Source organism: Artemia sp. Qi Xiang Cuo, chromosome 13 (assembly GCF_049724085.1).
Source record: "Artemia sp. Qi Xiang Cuo chromosome 13, ASM4972408v1, whole genome shotgun sequence".
NCBI classification, from domain to species: domain Eukaryota; kingdom Metazoa; phylum Arthropoda; class Branchiopoda; order Anostraca; family Artemiidae; genus Artemia; species Artemia sp. Qi Xiang Cuo.
The window spans coordinates 4,415,031-4,438,495 of record NC_142806.1 but is presented as its reverse complement, the minus strand read 5'-3'; the positions used below and the strand labels follow the sequence as shown (position 1 = coordinate 4,438,495).

The 23,465-nt window shown below is 38.2% G+C and overlaps 2 protein-coding genes across 6 annotated transcripts in view; one reads left to right on the top strand and one right to left on the bottom strand.

Moving 5' to 3' along the window:
* The window catches only part of LOC148944861 (uncharacterized), a 124,478-nt gene that overhangs the window by 78,339 nt on the left and 22,674 nt on the right, over nucleotides 1-23,465 (bottom strand). The window lies entirely within an intron of this gene.
* The window catches only part of LOC148944860 (pickpocket protein 28-like), a 210,109-nt gene continuing 187,091 nt past the window's right edge, over nucleotides 448-23,465 (top strand). Inside the window, exon 1 of one of the 4 annotated variants that reach the window (XM_089099157.1) lies at nucleotides 448-502. The gene's annotated coding sequence lies outside the window, so the exon portion shown is untranslated. Of the gene's footprint in view, nucleotides 510-23,465 lie in introns of all 4 variants that reach the window. The other 3 variants (XM_089099156.1, XM_089099154.1, XM_089099149.1) reach the window with 3 other exon arrangements.

The following is a 23,465-nucleotide window of genomic DNA, read 5'->3' as shown; positions in this document are numbered from 1 at the left end:
AGCATTGTCAAATTAAACTAATCAGTTTAGGTATTTATCTTCACGGTTCTACTTGGCAACAGTGATAAAAATGAGGTATTTAAACCTTTTTCTCGCATTAAGTTAAATATGAGTCCTCGTCCTGTTTAACTTGGAGACGCTCTACTGTATTTTTTTTGTAAATAAAATATAAAATTAAGAATAACAAGTCCAACTTTTTGCAAAGTACAATAGTATGAATGATTTATCAAGCTTAGACAGTCCTGTTCAAGTTCTCCTTGCTAATATTTATGAAGTGACGAAACACAAAAATTGAAAAAAATTGTCCTTCTAAAAATCTATTCTCCAGGTCACGGAACTTAAAAAGACAAAACGAAACTTGAAAAAAAAACCCGAATTTTTCAAATTGTAAGTAGCATGGCATTCATCACATTGAAATTACTGACGTTAGTTAAGTATGAGTCCTTGCCCAGTTTCACTTGGATAATCTCTAATGCGAGTGACCAACTGGACTTCATATACTGTAACAAGTCGTGATATTTTTTTCGTTTTTTTACTTTCATTCTCATGTTTCATTGCTTTCTCGTAAATAACGAGCTTTATTGTTAACAGTTCCTTTAGAAAAAATCATTTGAGAGAAGCGCTGGTTTCTAATTCTTGTGATCTGTCTTTCGCCCAAAATTGAGACATTCCCACAATACCCTTAATATAACTAAAAAAGGCTGAGGGGGAATTATTGAGGGGGATAATTTTTAACTACCAAGTGGCAAAATATAATTTGATGAGGTTTGATATTCAAACACCCTTGCTGTCAAATAATTTGTCACTATATTCCTTTTAAAGAAATTGTGGCCTTGTGCCTGTCATACCCATAATATTCATTAATACTTCATTTTCTTTTTGTAAACAAAGAGAGGTGAGCTCTTGAGCTAAGTCCCTAATCAGGGAAAATCCTCTCCCACAATGGAGAAGAAACCCCGTGACTGTATCAATTATTTTGATAATATAACTTTGAAATTTTACTACTATTTAGTTATTGTATCAAACAACAGGAATTACTCACTATAAGAGTTTTTTCACAATAAGATTTAGCTAAAACCAAAATTTACTGAGGTTTAGGGACGAAATTCGGCTAAGGGGTCAAAATTTCTGTTGTCAAAGATGAAAAACGACTTTCCGGCCCTTTGTTAGAAACATCTTGTTATCAAGCGATATTAAAAACACAAAGCGGAAAATTTTCACATTTTGGGGGTGAATATTTTAGTTCACAATGATCTATGTGGTTTTCACAAAGAACCGGGGCTTTGGTGTACAGGTCAAAGCTCTTTTGTATTTGATCTCCGTTACCCTTTTAAACACAAAATTAAAATAAATGGCATTATAATATATCCCTGTTTATAAGATATGGTAGCCGATAATTTCTAGAAAAAATAAACGTTTAATCCTAATAAATTTAAATTTTCGGTCTAGAGTTGGGTATAATAAAGGAAATGTGTTCCTGGGTCACGGTTTAAGTAAGTAGTGATCCTGCTGGTACCTTTGGCGCCCTTTATACGGGGAAATACTATCATACTACCCACACTATCTTTTGGGTTTTCCTGTGCCAAAATTAGCAATTGACATTCATGTTTTTAAATACCTTCACATTCCTTGGGCACCAAGATTAGGCACCCGGAATGCTGTCCTAACTTTAGACTCGGCGTGGCTTCAACTCCAAGAAACGACTTCAGTTTTACCAGATCTATATGTTGCTGTGATATTATCAGCAATATGTCAATAAATTTTGATTTGGTGATTTTTGAAGCTACACAAGGTCAGTTTCCCGCTTATCGGTCTATAAAAATAAGTTTAATATAGATTTAAAGAAGTATCGTCAGATTCTAAGAAAGATGACCGTAAACTGCTTTCGCATTTATAACATAAGTAAAAAAAAGATACTTATTCCCACAGGGGCAACTATCATTGTAAAATTAGTTTCTATAAAAAGTTGGAATTTGTGCGTTTGAAAAATTATTGTCAAAAATTGGCTGAAAATGAACTATTGGTACTGATGTAATGAAGTTAAAGTTGCAGTTATATGGTGTCAATGAATTAAAGAAACTTAGGAAAAAAAAAATCCGCTATCCAAATAATATTCCCAAATACATTCCAGGACCGCATGGCTATACATGACCTATGACAAACAGAAAAAAGGATAATCAAAAATAATAAACGAAAAAACAAGAGTAATACGAATAAAAAACAAGGGTAAAACGAAAAAAAAAACAAAGGTAAAACAGCGTAGATAAATTCCAAGCCAGAATAAATAAAAGGTCATTCACCATTAGAGAGACATTGCTTGAAATACAGATACTGGAGACATTCCGATATGCCTAATTTACATTAAATTAATATTAAGAGATTCAAATAAAGTTTTGTCTCAGTTTAGGTCAAAATCCCCAAAAAGAATGTTTGCCTGACTCGTAAAAAAGTAAAAAAGTTGGATATAAACAAACTTTGTATGCGTTTTTTGAGTTTTTTGTGTAACCCCCCCCCCTCTCGAATTTTTTTTTTTACTAAAACCCTCTCTGAAAAAAAGTCCTGGGTACGGCCTTGTCGAAATATGTGTTTTTTTCTGTCCACTGGCTGATATTACCCTCATTTTCTCGGTTATTAATTTTTTAAATTATACTTTTTGTCAGTCGTCTTTGTAATAGCGAATTTTTTTTTAAGTATGGCGCGAAGTTCGGAAATTTGACACAGCAGTGCGATTTTAAGTTGAGAATGCGTCAATCAATTTTAATGCACTTCAAATGGACCAAATTCGCCCGAAATTTACTGAAGTTTTGGTTAAATAATGGTTAACATTGTTTTAAACCATAGTTAACCATTTACTAATTGGCCCTGGAGTAGGATATTAAACATTTTTTTCGTTAATATGACATTTTGAAACTCGATCGACTTGAGCATCAGCCAGTTTCTTGGCAGGAATTACGTTCGAGTAGAAAAGCATTAGTGTAGTAGTCTAAAAAGGTACGCGCACACGAATTAATTTCTGAAGGGTGAATGCTGGGGGATTGTGAATTCAAAAAACAAAACAACAATCAAAATGTGTTTAAAATACGGGGAATCGGGTGGGTGAAATCGCGATTGTATTTATATTAAGGGGTGTAGGGAAGGTGGACCCAAGAATCTTGTCTTACTACAAACTCACCAGATTTAAAATAGGTAAAGGGTTATAAAATTTATTGTTAAGCATGTTTCTTTTGAACCATAAGAGGAAAAGATTAGCCGCCCCAAACGTTGAACGATTGTACATATGCCTTCACCAAATACCTTGGCTATGCCAATAAAATTGAAAAGAAAATATTGATTGTATATAATTTTCGTATTAATAATTTGACTGTAAGACAAATAACATCAGTGACAAACACTGTAGCGGAGATCTCATATTGAAGCATAGCCAACGTGACCTTGGGAGATTGAAGAGGTCTGAAATTCTAGGAGACCCTCAAATTTTTATGCTCAACCTACAATAATCTTTAAAGTTTCAAAGCAACAAGCACAACCTTCGCTGGATCAATTCAAACTAGTGGCCATTTTTTGTTTATTTTCTAAACAGGTCTGTAGAAGCGGGGGATAACCGCAAATACCGTGACGCCAAGCATTGCCAAAACTGTCTGGCACAAGTACTGCCAATATATGTACGAAATATGTGAATATCTTTTGCGTGATCCAACTTAATTGTCGTAACCCTGATCTTAAGCTTATTAATTTAAAGCGGTACAACTCCGTCATAAATTAGAATTAGCGTTAGATGTGCGTCTTCTGAAGCGAGTACAAGCAAGCATCGGTATGCTCACGTGAGTGTGCTGCGCATAAAAAACATAATAATAAAGATTTCTTGTCTAGAGGAAGTCAATAAAAGTTTTATTTTGGAAAAGATTGTATTCCAGGAGGGGGAGGGGTGTACTCTTATGAAAAAATGTATAGAATAAACACAAAACAACCTTTTTCAACTACAGAGCAGGATTATCATTTTAACCAACCACAAAAAACCCACATATTGGGGTACTATCACCACCCTTAGCAAGGGACGCTCCGTCATCATCCTGGGTGCAGTTTGATAATTTAACCAAAATTGGAAGAGACTAATCAGAGTTATTCAGTATTTTACAAAGGTTTTAGAAACAATTATCCGGTAAATGCTAGAACATTGCATAAGTAAAATGTTCATATAATCCTTCACTCGTAATCTTACATATTCCCTAAAAATCACCTAGTTCTGATATAATCGAAAATTCTAACTGGCACAACTTCACCAGACCAATGATTAGTGAGTTCTTCTGGGCAAAAGGATGTATGGCCCCTCTCCCGCCAGGGCGTCTCCGCCTTTAACAACGTACGTAACCAGGACAAACCAAGAAGGGTTTGCCCAATTGAAGAGTATAGGCAAGATTTTTTTTTTAAAGGGTTTCGTCTTCCTGATAAATGTACTCAGCATTCTTTTTTTCTGTATTTGCATTCTTAATAGCAATAGTAAATATATGAATAAAATTTATACATAAATTCCAAATTTTATCAGAATATTTGAGATCTATATAGCATACAGATAAGTTTTTAAATTACTTTGCTTAAATGCATTATACTGCTCATGCAAGATAGGCCCAGAGTGAATACAGAAAATACAAATCATTGGCAGCGCAATAGCGCTGCCGAAGTAAAGAGCGATGTGAGCACAATTTATTTTTTGAGCAAGACACTTTGTATAGAAGAAGTTTTTGTAGAAACTTCGAAAGGGGCTTATTCGATTGAAAACTGAAAATTCTAATGCTCCTTTTCATAGCCAGCGCGATCGTGCTGCCTAAGTAAAGAACGATGTGGGCAGAATGTATTATTTTTTTCCCCCATACCCGGGCACTTCGTATCGAAGGGGTTGTCGTAGAAACTTCAAAAGAGCTCATTCGATTGGAAATTGGAGTGGCTAGTGCCCTTTTTAATAGTCAAAAGTGATTGGAGGGCAACTAGCCCCCCCACGCCCATCATTACCCCAAACACATCCAATGAAAATTTTGAGATACCCATTTTGTTCAGCGTAGTTGATTTCCAGATTGAAAATATGTTTTTGAGGAAGACACTCCCCCACAACCCTCGGGGCAAGGGTTTTAAGTTATGCCCTGGGGGCATATAAGGTTTTAATAAAAATGTGTTGTCGTAGAAACTCTGAAAAGGGCTCATTCAATTGGAAATTGGAGTGGCTAGTGCCCTTTTTAAAAGTAGAAAGTAATTGGAGGGTAACTAGCCCCCCCCCCACGCCCATCATTTCCCCAAACACATCCAACCAAAATTTTGAAATAGCCATTTCGTTCAGCGTAGTTGATTTCCAAATACAAAATATGTTTTTGAGGAGGACACTCCCCCACAGCCCTTGGGTGCAAGGGTTTTAAGTAATGCCCTGGGGGCATATAAGGTTTTTACAGAATGTGTTGTCGTAGAAACTTCTAAAAAGGCTCATTCGATTGGAAATTCAAAGGGCTAGTGCCCTTTTTAATAGGCATTTTAATAAGGCATATAAGATCGATGTTGGCACAATGATCATTTATTATTTTTTTCCTTTAGAGCAGGGCACTTCGTATCGAAGAAGTTGTCGTAGAAACTTCGAAAAGGGCACATTCAATTGGAAATTGGAGTGGCTTTTGCGCTTTTTAATAGTCGAAAGTGATCGGAAGGTAACGAAAACCCCTTCCACGCCCACCATTTTCCGAAACACATCCCATCAAAATTTTGAGATAGCCATTTCGGTCAGCGTATTTGATTTCCAGATAGAAATTATGTTTCTGAGGAGGACACTCCACCACAGCCTTCAGAGCAAGGGTTTTAAGTTATGCCCTGGGGGCATATAAGGTTTTTATAGAAGGCGTTGTCGTAGAAACTTCAAAAAAGGCTCTGTCGATAGGAAATTTAAAGGACTAGTGCCCTTTCTAAAAGTCGAAAGTGATTGGAGGGCAACAAGCCCCCCCACACCCACCACTCCCCCAAACAGATCCAATTAAAATTTTGAGATAGCCATTTTGTTCAGCGTAGTTGATTTCCAGATAAAAAATATATTTTTGAGGAGGAAACTAACCCACAACCCTCGAGGCAAGGGTTTTAAGTAATGTCCTTGGGGCATATAAGGTTTTTATAGGATGCGTGTTCGTAGAAACTTGAAAAACGGCTCATTCGATTGGAAATTTAGAGGGATAGTGCCCTTTTTAATAGTCGAAAGTGATTGGAGGGTAGCTATTCCCCCCTTCCACACCCATCATTCCCCCAAACACATCCAATCAAAATTTTTAGATAGCCATTTAGTTCAGCGTAGTTGATTTCCAGATAGTAAATATGTTTTTGAGGAGGACACTTCCCCACAACCCCGGGGACAAGGATTTTAAGTTATGCCCTGAGGGCATATAAGAAAAATGTTGGCACAATGTATCATTTATTATTTTTTTTTCTTTAGAGCAGGGCACTTCGTATCGAACAATTTGTCGTAGAAACTTCGAAAAGGGCTCATTCAATTGGAAATTGTAGTGGCTTGTGCCCTTTTTAATAGACGAAAATGATTGGAACGCAACTAACACCACTTCCACGCCCACCATTTCCCGAAACATATCCAATCAAAATTTTGAGATAGCCATTTTGTTCAGCGTAGTTGATTTCCAGATAGAAATTATGTTTTTGAGGAGGACACTCCCTCACAGCCTTCAGGGCAAGGGTTTAAAGTTATGCCCTGGGGACATATAAGGTTTTTATAGAAAGTGTTGTCGTAGAAACTTCAAAAATGCTCATTCGATTGGAAATTCAAAGGGCTAGTGCCCTTTTTAATAGTCGAAAGTGATTGGAGGGCAACTAGCCCCCCCCCCACTATCACCATTCCCCCAAACATATCCAATTAAAATTCTGTGAAAGTTATTTTGTTCAGCGCAGTTGATTTCCAAATAGGAATTATTTTTTTTGAGGAGGACACTCCCCCACAGCCTTCAGGGGAAGAGTTGTAAGTTATGCCCCGGGGGCATATAATGTTTTTATAGAAGGCGTTGTCGTAGAAACTTCAAAAAAGGCTTATTCGATTGGAAATTCAAAGAGCTAGTGCCCTTTTAAATAGTCGAAAGTGATTGGAACGATGTTAAGAACGCTGTAAAGTAAAGGATGATGTTGGCACAATGTATTTTTTCTTTCATACCAGGGCACTTCGTATCGAAGGAGTTGTCGTAGAAACTTCGAAAAGGGCTCATTCCATTGGAAATTGGAGTGGCTAGTGCTCTGTTTAATAGTAGAAAGTGATTGGAGGGCAACAAGCCCCCCTCCTCGCCCATCATTCCCCCAAACACATCCAATCGAAACTTTGAGATAGCCATTTTGTTCAGCGTAGTTGATATCCAGATATAAATTATGTTTTTGAGGAGGATACTCTCCCACAGCCCCCAGGGCAAGGGTTTTAAGTTATGCCCTGAGGCCATATAAGAATGATGTTGGCACAATGTATCATTTAGTATTTTTTTTCGTTAGAGCACGGCACTTCGTATCGAAGAAGTTGTCGTGGAAACTTCGAAAAGGGCTCATTCAATTGGAAATTGGAGTGGCTTGTGCCCTTTTTAATAGTCGAAAGTGATTGGAAGGCGACTAACACCCTTTCCACGCCCACCATTTCCCGAAACAAATCCAATCAAAATTTTGAGATAGCCATTTTGTTCAGAGTAGTTGATTTCCAGACAGAAATTATGTTTTTGACGAGGATAGTCCCCCACAGCCCTCAAGGCAAGAGTTGTAAGTTATGCCCTGAGGCCATATAAGAATGATGTTGCCACAATGTATCATTTATTATTTTTTTTCGTTAGAGCACGGCACTTCGTATCGAAGAAGCTGTCGTGGAAACTTCGAAAAGGGCTCATTCAATTGGAAATTGGAGTGGCTTGTGCCCTTTTTAATAGTCGAAAGTGATTGGAAGGCGACTAACACCCCTTCCACGTCCACCATTTCCCCAAACAAATCCAATCAAAATTTTGAGATAGCCATTTTGTTCAGAGTAGTTGATTTCCAGACAGAAATTATGTTTTTGACGAGGATAGTCCCCCACAGCCCTCAAGGCAAGAGTTGGAGGTTATGCCCTGGGGGCATATAAGCTTTTTTTTTTATAGAAAGCGTTCTCGTAGAAACTTCAAAAAAGGCTCATTCGATTGTAAATTCAAAGGGCTAGTGCCCTTTTTAAAAGTCGAAGGTGATTGGAGGGCAACTAACCCTACCTCACGCCCACCTTTTCCCCAAACACATCTAATCAAAACTTTGAGATATCAATTTTATTCAACGTAGTTTTAAGTTCTGGAAATTGGGTCTTTGAGGATGACAAACCCCCCACAGCTTTCAGGGCAAGGGTTGTAAATTAGGCCCAAGGGGCATATAAGGTTTTTATAAAACGCATCGCCGTAGAAACTTCAAAAAGGGCTCATTCGATCGGAAATTGATATGGCTAGGGCCCTTTTTAATAGTCGAAAGTGACTGGAAAGCAACTAACACCCCTTCCACGCCCACTTTTTCCCCAAACACATCCAAAAAATTTTTTGAGATTTTGCCATTTTATTCCACGCAGTTCAAAGTTCAGGAAACTGTACCTTTGAGCAGGACACTCCCCCCAGAGTCTTCAGGGAAAGGGTTATAAGTTATGCCCTGGGGGCAAATAAGGTCTGTATTGAAATCCTTGTCGTAGAAACTTGAAAAAGGGCTCATTCAATTAGAAATTCAAAGGGCTAGTGCCCTTTTTAATAGTTAAAAGTGATTTGAGAGTAACTCACCACCCTCTCACGCCCATCTTTTCCCCATACACATCTAATCAAAATTTTTGGATAGCCATTTTATTCAGCGTAGTTGAAAGTTTTGGGAATTCGGTCTTTAAGGATGACAACCCCTCCCCCTCCCCCCCTCCCCCACAGCCCTCAGGGCAAGGTTATACGTTATGCCCTGGGGGCATGTAAGGTTTTTATTGAAAGTGTTGTCGTAGAAACTTCAAAAGGGCTCATTCAATTAGAAATTGAAAAACGCTAGTTCCTTTTTTAATAGTTGAAATTGATTAAAGAGCGACTAACGCCCCTCTCACGCCTACCATTTTCCCAAACATATCTAATCAAAATTTTGAGATATTCATTTTGTTCAACGTAGTTGAAAGTTCTTGAAATTAGGTCTTTTAGGTTGATAACCCCGTCAGAGCCCTTAGTGCAAGGGTTGTAAGTTATGCCCTGGGGACATATAAAGTTTATATAGAAGTTGTAGAAATTTCAAAAAAGGCTCAGTTTATTTGAAATTGCCCTTTTTGATAGTCAAAGTGAGTGGAGAGTAATTAACCCCCCTCTTACGCCATTTCTCCAAAAACATTCGATCAAAGTTTAGAGATAGCCATTTTGTTCAACGTAGTTAAAAGTTCTGGAAATTATGTATTTAAGGATGACAAACCCCCCAGAGCCCCAAGGGCAAAGGTGGTAAGTTCTGCCCTGGGGGCATATAAGGTATTTATAGATAGCGTTGTCGTAGAACTTCAAAAGGGGCTCATTCAATTGGAAATCGAGAGAGCTAGTGCCCTTTGTCATAGTCGAAAGTAATTGGAGGGTAACTAACACATCTCTCAGGACCACCATTCCTCCAGACACAGCCTATCAAAATTTTCTGATGGCCATTTTTTTCAACGTACTAGAAAGTTCTGGAAATTAGATCTTTGAGAACGACCCCTCCCCCCCCGCACTCAGGGCAAGGGGTGTAAGTTATGCCTTGGGGAGCATATAAGATTCTTATCGAAAGTTTTGTCATAGAAACTTCAAAAGGGCTCATTTGACTGGAAATTGAAAGGACTAGGCCCATTTTTAATAGTTGGAAGTGATTGGAGAGCGACTACCGCCCCTCTCACGCCCACCATTTCCCCGAACACATCCAATCCAAATTCTGAGATAGCCATTTTGTTTAACGTAATTGGAAGTTTTGGAAATTAGGTCTTAGAGAATGACAACCACCCTAACAGACATTAGGGTAAGGGTTGTAATTTATGCCCTGGGGGCATATAAGGTGTTTATAGAAAGCGTTGTCGTTTCAAAAAGAGCTCATCCGATTGGAAATAGGAAGGCCTAGTGCCCTTTTTAATAGTCGAAAGTGATTGGAAGGTTTGACATTTTTATAGTAAAGATCGGTGGGTATAATGTATTATTTGTGTTGTTGTTTCTGTTTAGACCAGGGCACTTCGTATCGAAGGAGTTGTTGTGGGAACTTCGAAAAGGCTCAATCGATTCAAAATAGAAAGGGCTGATGCCCTTTTTAATAGTCGAAAGTTATTGGAGGGCAACTAATGCCCCTCCCACCCCCCCCCTCCCACTTGCCCATTATGTTTAAAAACTAAATGTTGCCCTAAGATTAAATCAAAATGCACTGTGTTAATGCTAATTCCCAATGAGGCATCTCAGCAGTATCTTAAGAACGACTGAGGGTATTATGTTCAAACTTTCGGGGCTACTTCTGATCTTAAAATTTAGCCAAATCAAAATAGCGTAAGTGTATCCAAGCTATCAAAGAAAGTAAACTGATTTTTCTTTGCGAATGGTATCAAGTTTTCCATTTCAGGTCAACTAGAGGAGGTATGAAACTAAATTAAACAGTATTATTTGTGTTTAGATTTTTAAAAGGGTTTATGTTGTTAAAAATTGCTGAAAATTTTTCTCCAGTGTACAAATAGCAGGCCAAACTATAAAGTATTAAAAGAACGAAAAGATTAAAAGTATTATTGTATTTTTCCCTGAAACGACTGTGTCAATATAAAACGAACGAAAATTAATTAAAAAACTTTTAATTAAACAAAAAACTCCATTAAATCCATTAAAAAAAAATGAGCAAAAATAAAATCAAATAATCTACCAAGCTTGAAAATACCACAAATCAGCATCGATAAATAAATGAAACCCAAAACGAACATAAATTACAATAAATAACCGATCAAGCTCAAAACGAGCAGAAATTAACATAAGTTGGGCGCGAATTCCCTTTGCCTTCCCAAGACGAGAACAAAATTTGCACTTGACTGAAAAAATACAAATGAATTTGCATTTTCAGTTTAATATACATAAACTGATATTTAGTAATCAAAAAATTAATATTATTTGATTTATTAAAGTTATAAAAGTAAAAACATTTATATTTTTTCCAGTAAAGTGCAGATTTTGTTCTGGCCTTGGGAAGGCATAGAGGGTTTAGGGAAGGCATTAAGTTTAAAGGTCCAGTAATTATGTTTTTGTGGATGACAACTCCCCACCCCTTCGCAGCCCTCAAGACAAGGTCTTTAAGTTATAGTATTTGCCCATTACTTACATACAAGGTGTTTATGGAAGGGGTGGTCATGTAAACTTCGGAAGAGGGCTCGTTTGATTCGAAATAAGAAGTTCTAGGGCTCCTTTTAAGAGTTAAAAGCGATTGGAAGACAACTAGTCTCCCAAGTCCTCTTTTCCCCAAATGTATCCGATAGAAATTTTGAGATAGCCATTTTGTTAAAAAATAGTGTAAGGATTGTACGTTATGCCCCGGGTACATTTAAGACTTTTATGGAATGGGTGGTCAGATAAACTTTAGAGAAGGCTCAGTTGAATGGAAATTGAAAGTTCTAGTTCCCTTTTAAGAGTCAAAAGTGATAGGAGTGAAACTAGCCCCTACCCCGACGCCCTCTTTCCCCCAAACACATCTGATCAAAATTGGGATATAGCCATTTCCTTAGAATTAGTCTAAAGAACATATAACAACGCAGAAATAATCTCCTATCATAGGCAGCGCAATAGCGCTGCCTAAGCAAAGAACGATGTTGGTACAATGTATTATTTATTTCTTTGTCTTCGACCAGGGCACTTGGTATCGAAGGATTTGTCGTAGAAACTTCGAAAAGGGCCCATTTGATTGGAAATTGGAAGGGCTTGTGCCCTTTCTAATAGGCGAAAGTGATTGGGAGGCAACTAAAACACCTTCCAAGCTCACCATTTCCCCAAACATATCCAATCCAAATTTTTAGATAGCCATTTCGTTCAACGTTGTGGAAAGATCTGGAAATTATGCCTTTAAGGAGTACACCAACCCCACAGTCCTCAGGGTAAACAATAAGTAGAACAACAGGGAAATTTTTATACAAGACAATGGAACGCAACTTTAAATGAATATTTCGACCCTTTATCCAAGGGCCGTCCTCAGCAAAACACCTGGTTGAACCTAGAGTCCTGGTTGAACTTCCTTGAAGTAATGATATTAGGACTGTTTTTAAAAGATTTTTTATAAGAAAAACTCTGTTCAGTTTTAATGATTGAATTTTAATGTAAGTTTCTTTTATATTGTTTTTATCCTCTTCGTTTGTTTTTCTGAGGACGGCCGTTGGATATAGGGTCGAAATATTCATTTAAAGTTGCGTTCCACTGTCTTGTATAAAAATTTCCCTGTTGTTCTACTTATTGTTTATGATGGAAAGGCAGTGTGGTCTTCGTCGCTATTTGAGCCCTCAGGGAAAGGGTTGTAAGTTATACCCTGGGGGCATATAAGGTATTTATAGGAAGCGTTTTTTTAGACTTCAAAAAGAGCCCATTCGATTGGAAACTGAAAGTGCGACTACCCTTTTTAATGGTTGGAAGTGATAGAAAAGCAATTAACACACCTCTCACGCCCACTATTTCCCCAAACACATGCAGTCGAAATTTTAAGATATCAATTTCGTTCAATGTAGTTAAAAGTTCTGGAAATTAGGTCTTTGAAGATGATAACCTCCTCAGAGCCCTAAGGGCAAAGGTTATAAGTTATGCCCTGGGGGCATAAAAGCTTTTTATAGAAAGCGTTGTTGTAGAAACTTCAAAAAGGGCTCATTCGATTGGAAATTGAAAGGGCCAGCTCCCTCTTTAATACTCTAAAGTGACTAGAGAGAACCTAACCTCCCTATCACGCCCACCATTTCCCCAAACACATCCAATCAAAATTTTGAGATAGCCATTTTGTTCGACGTAGTTGAAAGTTGTGGATATAATGTCTCTGAGGATGACCAAACCCCCACGCCCCTCAGGGCAAAGGTTGTAGGTTATGCCCTCAGGGCATAACCCCCAGGGACATTTTACACAAAGGGTTGCTACAGAAACTTCAAAAAGAACTCATTCGATTGGAAATTGAAAGGGCTAGTACCTTTTTAATAGGCAAAAGGAATTGGAGGGCAACTAACACCCTTCTCACTCTCACCATTTCCTCAAACACATCCAATAAAAACTAAATTAAGCCATTTTGATCAACATAGTTGAAAGTTCTAGAAATTATGTCCTTGAAGATGACAAACCCCCCACACCCTCCAGGGCAAGGATTGTAAGTTATGCCCTGGGGGCATATAAGGTTTTACAGATAGCGTTGTCGTAGAAACTTCAAAAAGGGCTCATTCAATTGGAAATTCAAAGGGCTAGTACCCTTTTTAAAAGTCGAAAGTTATTGGGGGGCTACTAACCCCCCTCTCACGCCTATCATCTCCCCAAACACATCGAATAAAAATTTTGAGATAGTCATTTTGTTCTACCTAGTTGAAAGTTATGGAAATTAGGTCTTTGAGGATGACAATCCCCCCCCCCCACAGCCCTCAGGGTAAGGCTTTAAGTTGTGCCCCAGGGGTATACAAGGTTTTTATAGAAAGGGTTGTCCCAAGAGACTTCAAAAAGGGTTCATTCGATTGGAAACTGAAAGGGCTAGTGCCCTTTTTCACAGCAGAAAGTGACTGGAGGGCAACTAACCCCCGTCTCACGCCCCCTTATTTTGTTGCTTCTTTAGCCTGCGGTGCTTTACGCTCTAGAAAGTTTCGCTTATCAGTATGGGCACTTTTGTTGACATCTTTGTCAATAGCTCTATACTGCTGGTTTTGGAAAACAAGACGATCAGGGAATCGCTGTTGGAGGACAGACACTCTCATCTTCTTTCTTTCTTCTATTAGTTGCCGTGTTTGCTCGGACAGCCTTTGGCCTTTGAGTCTCCTACGGGCACCTAGGGTTGATTTAGCTATTTCATGGTATCATTTCTTCATGGCTTCCCATACTGTTTCACATTCAGCTTCCTCTGGTACGTATAGGGATTGAAATCTATTGTATAGCTCCATTATGAAAGCTTGTTTTAATGTCTTGTCTTGGAGTGCCTCAAAGTGAAAACAGGCCCGGGGACTGCCCTTTTGTGGCATATATTCTTTAATTTTAGACAGAGTTTTGTTATCATAAGGTTATGATCTGATCCGTCAGATCCTCTGTATGTCCGATAATCTTGCAGACTGGAATACCATTTTCCGCTTATGAGGGAGTGATCAATATGATTTTTGGTCATTCCATCTGTTGATGTTCAAAAGTACTTGTGCATGTCTCTGTGAGGAAACAGAGAGCCACCAACTACCAGGTCATTCTTTAGGGCAAAATCAACAGGAAGCTCGTCATTTCCTTTTCTTTGACCCAGAACATGTTGGCCAAGAACTTGTGGACTGAATGATCGGTAGTTTCCTACTTTAGCGTTGAAATCTCCAAGGAAGCAAACATCGTCATGTATTGGTATATCTTTGGCTACAGCTTGAAGCGATCTATAGAACTCATCTTTTTCTTCATCATTGGCTTCATTTGAAGGGGCATTGCAGACTGACAGTCCGACTAAACGACTGATAGTTTAGCATGTGATCCAAAAATCTTGCAGTTAATATTCTCGGGGATACAGGAGTTCATGTTGGGAGGGACTTGTGGGTCTGGTTTGGCATCATCACGGCAACTCCGGTTTCTTGCTTGTTTGCTGGACCTCTGTATATGATGGTATGGTCAGTATCAAGCTTTTTTATTCCTACGCCAGTCTACCGCACTTCTGACAATGATAATAGGTCTAGGGGGTAATCTGTCATCACTTTTTGTACTTACTTAGTTTTGAATGGTTGATATATCGTTCGTATATTCCAAAAACCAAACTTCATGTTATTATGCGCTTTTATAAATCGTTTCCTTGGGCGTGCTGGTGTTGTTATCATTAAGGGGTTGAATTCAAGGCTCAATCTTGACGTTTCTTGTTGCTGCTTGAATTTCCCCTGAGGAAAAATGCCTTCAAGGTCCCAGTTGTGGGTTGCAGGCCCACAGCCCAGCCTTCCTCTATTTTCCAGGCTTGGGACTGGCTGCCTGATACCTAAAGCACTTCGGTAGGTGAAGTTATTTCGGCATAATAACCAATATTCTTTTTTTGTTGAACCAATATTCTATTCTTTAAATTATATTAAAAAACAAAAAACCAAAAAACATGCCTCTTAAAGTAGATAGTTCTTTTATTTCGGCATACTACCATATATTTTTGTTAGTTACACTGCATCTTCTTTAAACTTTTGGGTCTAAAATTGGTGTAGCAGCTTAAAAAATAAATAGACATTAATACACTGAAGCTTTATGGCTCTTTACTACAGGTAATGTTATAGGATTGCCTCTTACTTAAACAGGTGAGTAGAATTTTCAATTTCCCTTCTAATGAACATCCGGAATTATTCAGTGGAATATGGAGGGGATGTTTTCCAAGAAGGGGAATTTTCTGGGGGGGGGGAGGGGGTTCCACAGAGGTGAATTTTCCATGGGGATATCTACGGGGGGAGGGAACCATTTTCTGGGGGAATTTTCTGTGGGAGAGGGTAAACACCTAGACCCGTTGATGAAAACCAAAGTAGCAATGTATATACTGCTACTAATGCTACTACTGCTACTACAACTGTTACTACTACGCAAGCTAAAGGTATGAAGGGGAAACTTCAAAGGAATATTTAGGCGAACGTTGAACTAAATCCAAACAAACCATGAGCATGTAGATTGTCAAATGAATGACACAGCAAAATCTCAAGATTGGCTTATATTATTAAGTTAGACCTTTCAGGGTAAGTTGTGGCGGGTTTTGAACTAGCCAGAAGGCACTTTGTGCATACTATTAATACTACTGCTACGATTGCTTTAAATATTGAGACTAAGCGTATTAAGATGAAACTTACGTTTAGAACGAGTTCCAATTAAATGAAAAGACTCTGTGCATGCGGATTTTAAAAAGGGCGTATAAGCAACCTCATAGGCAGCACCACTCTATCATGGATAGTAATATCTTTGAAACATTTAAAGGAGCTAATTCTATTGGAAATTAAAAATTCCAGTGCCCCTTCTTGGAGTCGAAAGTGATTGGAGGGCAAGCAGTCTCACTCCCAAACCCATCAATTTTCCAAAGACATCCAATTAGAATTTTGAGACAGCAATTTTGTTCAGCATAGTTGAACAGTCCAGTAACTATGTCTCTAGGGGTATTGGGTATGTCAACCCTCCACAGTTATGCAATTTGTCCATTATGCTCTAGAACTAAATCTTAATTTAAAGTTAAATCAAAAGGCATTGTGTTTATGGTTGCCAATAAGACATCTCAGCAATATATCGAGAACCACCGGGGGTATTAAATTGAAACTTTCGGGGTTACTACTATTACTACTTCTACTCTTACAATTTAAATAAATAAAAAGAGTGTAAGTGTATCTAGGTTGTTAAAGAACATAGATAGACTTGGTTGGGAATAATATAAAGTCTCATTTTTCAGGTCAACTTGAGGAGGCATAAAACTAAATTTAACAATACAATGCGTCTTCAGATTTTCAAAAGGGATTATGGTGTTAAAAACTGTTGACAAATATTCTCGAACATAGCAAGCCAAACTATGGATTCTTATAGAAAAAACTGAAAATATGTAAAATATTTTTTTTCCATGAAAAAGACTATGTCAACAAAAAACGAACAGAAATTAATTAAAACAACTTTTTCATAAAAGTAAGCTTTTCAAAAAAAGCAAAGAGCTTCATTAAGCCAAAAATAAGCGGAAATAAAGTCAAATAATCTTCAAAGTGTAATACTACCATAAATCACCAACAATAAATAAATGAAACACAGAACGAACAGAAATTACAATAAATAACCGAGTCAAACTCAAACGAGCTGAAATTAACATGAATGAGGGTGACAGCCCCGATGCCTTTTTTTACCCAAAAAACCCTCAAAAAGGCATAAAAATTGGTTTATATCGTTTTTTTATGTTTTTACGAGCCAGACAAACTTTTCAAAAGGGGGGAGGATTCAAATCCCCTAACGCCCCTGGGTACGGCCTTGTTGTATATGAACATTTTGTATTATGAGTGAGCTATCATAACAGTTGTTGTTGGTCAACAAACATTGCTTTGAATGCTTAGAGGCACTTCTGTATGATGTGAAATTAGGCTTTTGATGTGCAGTTTTCAAAGCGCTAATTTGTGTATCTTCATGGGAACGCTTCTATGAACAATTGAATGTTCACAAGTTTTAGTTCTGTCTTGTGAGGCAGAACCTTTGGCGTATCTGCAATATCTCTTCAGCGGCTAAGGATATATAGTCGGAAATTTCAGAGAATCCTTAACTATATCAGAAGACACTATATACACCAAAGTTATCAAAAGATCGTACTTGCAATAGTTCTTGAACGGTTAAGGGTATTAATTGAGACTTTTTTTTTTTTTAACTAAATCAAAGACACTGCGTTCATCCAAGTTGTTAATGTGCGTAAGAGAAATATCTCGGAAATGGTTACGAACATTAAGTTGAAACTTTCAGGGAGCATTACTACTACTACTAATACTACTACTAATAACTCACCGCAGCACCATGCCGCCTGAGGCCACCACCGCTACGCACGCTCCCTCCTCCATCCCAATCTATTCAAAGCCTCCCTTTTTACACCCGCCCATGAAGTTCCCATTTCCTTTAAATCTTTCTTTATGACGTCCTCCCACCCCAGGCGAGGACGATTTGCTTTCCGTTTATCCCTAGACGGTTGGTCGAAAAGAACAATCTTCGGTAATCTGTCATCCTTCATCCGCAAAACGTGCCCTAGCCACCTCAACCTTTCTTTCATTATAGCCCTAGAGAGCGGTATGCAACCACATTTTTCGTGGGGATGTTGAACTAAATTAAAAGACACTATGTGTAACCAGGTTCTCAAAAAATCATTTCTACAGTATCGCAGGAACAGCTAAGGGTATCAAGTTCAAGCTTTCGGAGAATATTGAGGGGGGTATGGAACTAAACCAAAAATGAAATTTGATTCGTGTTTGTCAAAAGGGTGTTTTTTTTTCAATATCTTAGGAACGGCTAAGGGTATTTCATTGAAACTTTCAGGGAATGTAAAGGGGGATGTTGAACTAAATAAAATAATACTGTAGCAACCAGGTTATCCAAAGATCGTATTCATAATCAGAGGCAAGGCTGTAGCGTTGCCTATAGTAAAGGCTATACGGCTCCAATGTTTTATTTTTTTTCCCAGAGGCGCTTTATATGGAAAACTTCGTCGTATAAACTTCCAAGGAGGCTCATTACATTGTATATGGGAAGTTCATGGACCCTTTTTAAGAGTCAAAAGTGGTTGGAGTGCAACTTGCCCTCCCCCACGCCCTTTTGCTCCAAATACATCCGATAAAAGTTTTGAAACAGCCATTTCGTTATACATAGTTCAAGGATCATATAACAAAAACTCCAGGGTCGACACAACCCTCGAGGGCAGGTTTTTTAAGTTATGCACTGAGGGAACATAAATTTCTTATGGAAGAGATGCTCGTATAGCCTTCAGAGAGGGCTCATTTGATTGGAAATTAAAAATTATACTTCACTTTCAAGAGTCAAAAGAGATCAGAGGACAACTAACCCCCCCCCCAATGGCCTGAATACCCCAAATCCGATAAAAATTTTGAGATAGACATTTTGTTAAAAATAGTTAAAACATCAGATAATAAAATCTCCCGGGTCAACAAAAACCCCCAGGACCCGGGGGCAAGCGTTTTAAGTTATGCCCTGGGAGCATATGTGGTTCTTATAGAAGGGATGCTCTTATACACTTCAGAGAGGGCTCATTTGATTAGAAATTGAAAGTTCTAGTTCACTTTTAAGAGTCAAAAGAGATCAGATGACAACTAGCCCCCCCCCACGCCTTTTTCCCCCAAATACATCAGATAAAAATTTTGAGATGGCCATTTTGTTAAAAAATAGTTCGAAGATCATATAACAAAAACTCCGGGGTCGACACAACCACCAAAGGCCCGGAGGCAGGCGTTGTAAGTTATGCCATGGGGGTATATATAATTCTTATAGAAGGGATGCTAGTATAAATTTCAGAGAGGGTTCATTTGACTGGAACGAGCAGAAATCAATATGAGTAGGGTTCTAAACCCCTATGCTTTCTAAAAGAAAGCATAGGGGTTTCTAAAACCCCTATTGGGTTTCTAAAACCCAATTGTATTTCTAAAAGAAATACAATTTGTACTTTACTGAAAAAATTCAAATGAATTTACTGCAAAAAATCTGCCTTGTAGGTTTAATATACATATGCTGATATTTATTCCTAGAAATCTTAATTAATTTTCGATTTCTTAAAGTTATAAAAATGAAAACATTTAAAGAATTTTTTCAGTAAAGTACAAATTATATTCTGGCTTTTACAAAGAAAAGGGGTTTAGAACCCTAATCACATTAATTTCTGCTCTTTTTGAGTTAGACTCTGTTATTTATTTTAATTATTGCTTGTTTTTGGTTTAAATTATTTATTGATACTGATTTGTGGTAGTTGTAAGCTTGGTAGATTATTTGGTTCTATTTTTGCTCATTTTTGGTTTGATGGAGTTCTTTACTTTTTTTAAAAACTTATTTTGTGGAAAAAGTTTTTTTTAAACTAATTTCGGTTCGTTTTACATTGACATAGTCTTTTTTAGGGAAAAAGACTGAGACTTTTTTCGGTCGATTTTGACTACTAATACTAGCCCCCTGAATTCCCAATTGAATGAACCCTTTTTGAAGTTTCTACGACAACGCTTTCTATAAAAACCTTATATTCCCCCAAGGCATAACCTACAACCTTTGCCCTGGGGGCTGTGAGGGTGTTGGTCATCCCCAAAATAATTTCTGGGCCTTTCAACTACGTTGAACAAAATGGCTATCTAAAAATTATGATTGGATGTGTTCGGGGAAATGGTGGGCGTGAGAGGAGGGTTAGTTGCCGTCCTATCACTTTTGACAATAAAAAAGAGTACTAGCCCTTCCAATTTTCAATCAAACGAGCCGTTTTTCATGTTTCTACAACAAAACTTTCTATAAAACCTTAAATGCCCCCAGAGCATAACTTATAACCCTTGCCCTGTGGGTTGTGGGGGGATTGTCATCTTCGAAGACCTAATTTTCAGAACTTTAAACTACGTCGAAAAAAAATGGCTATCTCAAAATCTTGATTGGACCTGTTTGAGGAAATGGTGGGCGTGAGGGGGGGTTTGTTGCCCTCCAATCACTTTCTACTATTAAAAAAAGCAGTAACCCTTTCAATCTCCAATCGAAATCTCCAGCCATTTTTGAACTTTCTACGACAACTCTTTCCATAAAAACCTTATATGCCCTCAGGACATAACTTACATACCCTGAGGGCTGTGGAGGGGAGGGGTCCATCCTCAAAGATCTAATTTCCAGATATTTCAACTACGTTGAACAAAATGGCTATCTTAAAATTTTGATTGGATGTGTTTGGGGAAAAGGTTGGCATGGGAGTGGGGTTAGTTTCCATTCAATTACTTTCGATTTTTAAAAAGGACACTAGCCCTTTCAGTTTCCAGATGGGGTTTGTTGCCTTCCAGTAACTTTCTACTATTAAAAAGAGCAGTAGCCCTTTCAATTTCCAATCGAATGAGCCCTTTTTTAACTTTCTACAACAAGCCTTTCCATAAAAGCCTTATATGGTTTCAGGGCATAACTTACATATCCTGAGGGCTGTGGGGGGGGGGGTGTCATCCTTAAAGACCTATTTTCAGATCTTTCAACTACGTTGAACACAATGGTTATCTTAAAATTTTGATTGGATGTGTTTGTGAAATGGTTGGCATGGGAGTGGGGTTAGTTGCCCTCCGATTACTTTCGACTGTGAAAAAGGACACTAGCCCTTTCAATTTCCAGTCGAATGAGCACTTTTTGAAGTTTTTACGACAACACTTTGTATAAAATGGTGGTTGTTAGAGGGGGGTTAGTTGCCTTCCAATCACTTTTGACTATTAAAAAAGCACTAGCCCTTTCAATTTACAATCGAATGAGCCCTTATTGAAGTTTCCATAACTTTCAATTTCCAAAACTTTCAACTAGGTTAAAAAAAATAGCTCAAAAATTTTTTATTGGATGTGTTTGTGGAAATGGTGGGCGTGAGAGGTGAGTTAGTTGCCCTCCAATCACTTTCGACTATTATAAAGGGCACTAGCCCTTTCAGTTTCCAATTGAATGAGCCCCTTTTGAAGTTTCTACGACAACGCTATCTGTAAAAACCTCATATGCCCCCAGGGCATATCTTACAACCCTTGCCCTGTGGGATGGGGGGGGGGGTATCTTATCCTCAAAGACATAATTTTCAGAACTTTCAGCTGCGTTGAACAAAATGGCTATCTCAAAATTTTGACTGGACGTGTTTGGGGAAACGGTGTGCGTGAGAGGGGGATTAGTTGCTCTCCAATCACTTTTGACTATTAAAAAGGACATAAGCCCTTTCAATTACCAAATCAAATGAGCCCTTTTTGAAGTTTCTATGACAACGCTGTCTATAAAAACCTTACATGCCCCAGGGCATAACTAATAACCCTTGCCCTGAGGGTTGTGAGGGGGTTATCATCCTCAAGGACCTAGTTACTAGAACTTTCAACTACGTTGAACAAACTAGATATCTTAAAATTTTGATTGTATATGTTTGGTAAAAAGTTGGGCAAGAGAGGGGGGTTTGCCCTCCAATAAATTTCAGCTATTAAAAAGGGTACTAGCTCTTTCAATTTCCAATCAAATGAGCCCTTTTTGAAGTTTTTACGACAACGCTTTCAATAAAAACTTTATATGCCCCCAGGGCATAACTTACAACCCTTGCCCTGAGGGCTGTGGGGGGTTTTCATCCTTAAAGACATAATTTTCAGACCTTTCAACTACGTTGAACAAAATGTTAATCCCAAAATTTTGATTGGATGTCTTTCTGAAATGGTTGGCATGCGAGTGGGGTTAGTTGCCCTCCAATTACTTTCAACTGTGAAAAAGGACACTAGCCCTTTCAATTTCCAGTCGAATGAGCATTTTTTGAAGTTTTTATGACAACACTTTGTATAAAATGGTGGTTGTTAGAGGGGGGTTAGTTGCCTTCCGATCCCTTTTGACTATTAAAAAAAGCACTAGCCCTTTCAATTTACAATCGAATGAGCCCTTATTGAAGTTTCTACAACAGCACTTTCTATAAGAACCTTACATGCCCCCAGGGCATAACTTACAACCCTTACCCTGAGGGCTGTGGGGGCTGTCATCCTCAAAGACATAATTTCCAGAACTTTCAACTAGGTTGAAAAAATAGCTCTCTCAAAATTTTTATCGGATGTCTTTGGGGAAATGGTGGACGTGAGAGGGGAGTTAGTTGCCCTCCAATCCCTTTTGACTATTAAAAAGGGCACTTGCCCTTTCAGTTTCCAATTGAATGAGCCAGTTTTAAAGTTTCTACGACAACGCTATCTAAACCTCATATGCCCCCAGGGCATATCTTACAACCCTTGCCCTGTGGGATGTGGGGGGTATCTTATCCTCAAAGACATAATTTCCAGAACTTTCAGCTACGTTGAAAAAAATGGCTATCTCAAAATTTTGACTGGACATTTTTGGGGAAATGGTGTGCATGAGAGGGGGATTAGTTGCTCTCCAATCACTTTTAACTATTAAAAAGGGCACTAGCCCTTTCAATTTCCAAATCAAATGAGCCCTTTTTGAAGTTTCTACGACAACGCTGTCTATAAAAACTTTTATGCCCCAGGGCATAACTAACAACTCTTGCCCTGAGGGCTGTGAGGGGGTTTTCATCCTCAAGGACCTAATTTCTAGAACTTTCAACTACGTTGAACAAACTAGATATCTTAAAATTTTGATTGTATATGTTAGGCAAAAAGTTGGGCAAGAGAGGGGGGTTTGCGCTCCAATAAATTTCAGCTATTAAAAAGGGTACTAGCTCTTTCAATTTCCAATCGAATGAGCCATTTTTGAAGTTTTTACGACAACGCTTTCAATAAAAACCTTATATGCCCCCAGGGCATAAGTTACAACCTGTGCCCTGAAGGTTGGGGGGGGTTGTCATCCTTTAAGACCTAATTTTCAGACCTTTCCACTACGTTGAACAAAATTCTAATCCCAAAATTTTGATTGGATGTGTTTGGGGAAATGGTGGGCGTGAGAGGGAGGTTAATTGCCCTCCAATCACTTTCAACTATTAAAAAGGGCACTAGCCCTTTCAATTTCAAATCTAATGCGCCCTTTTTGAAGTTTTTACAACAAACCTTTCTATAAAAAACCTTATATGCCCCCAAGGCATAACTTACAACCCTTGACCCGAGGGCTTTGGGGGGGGGGGGT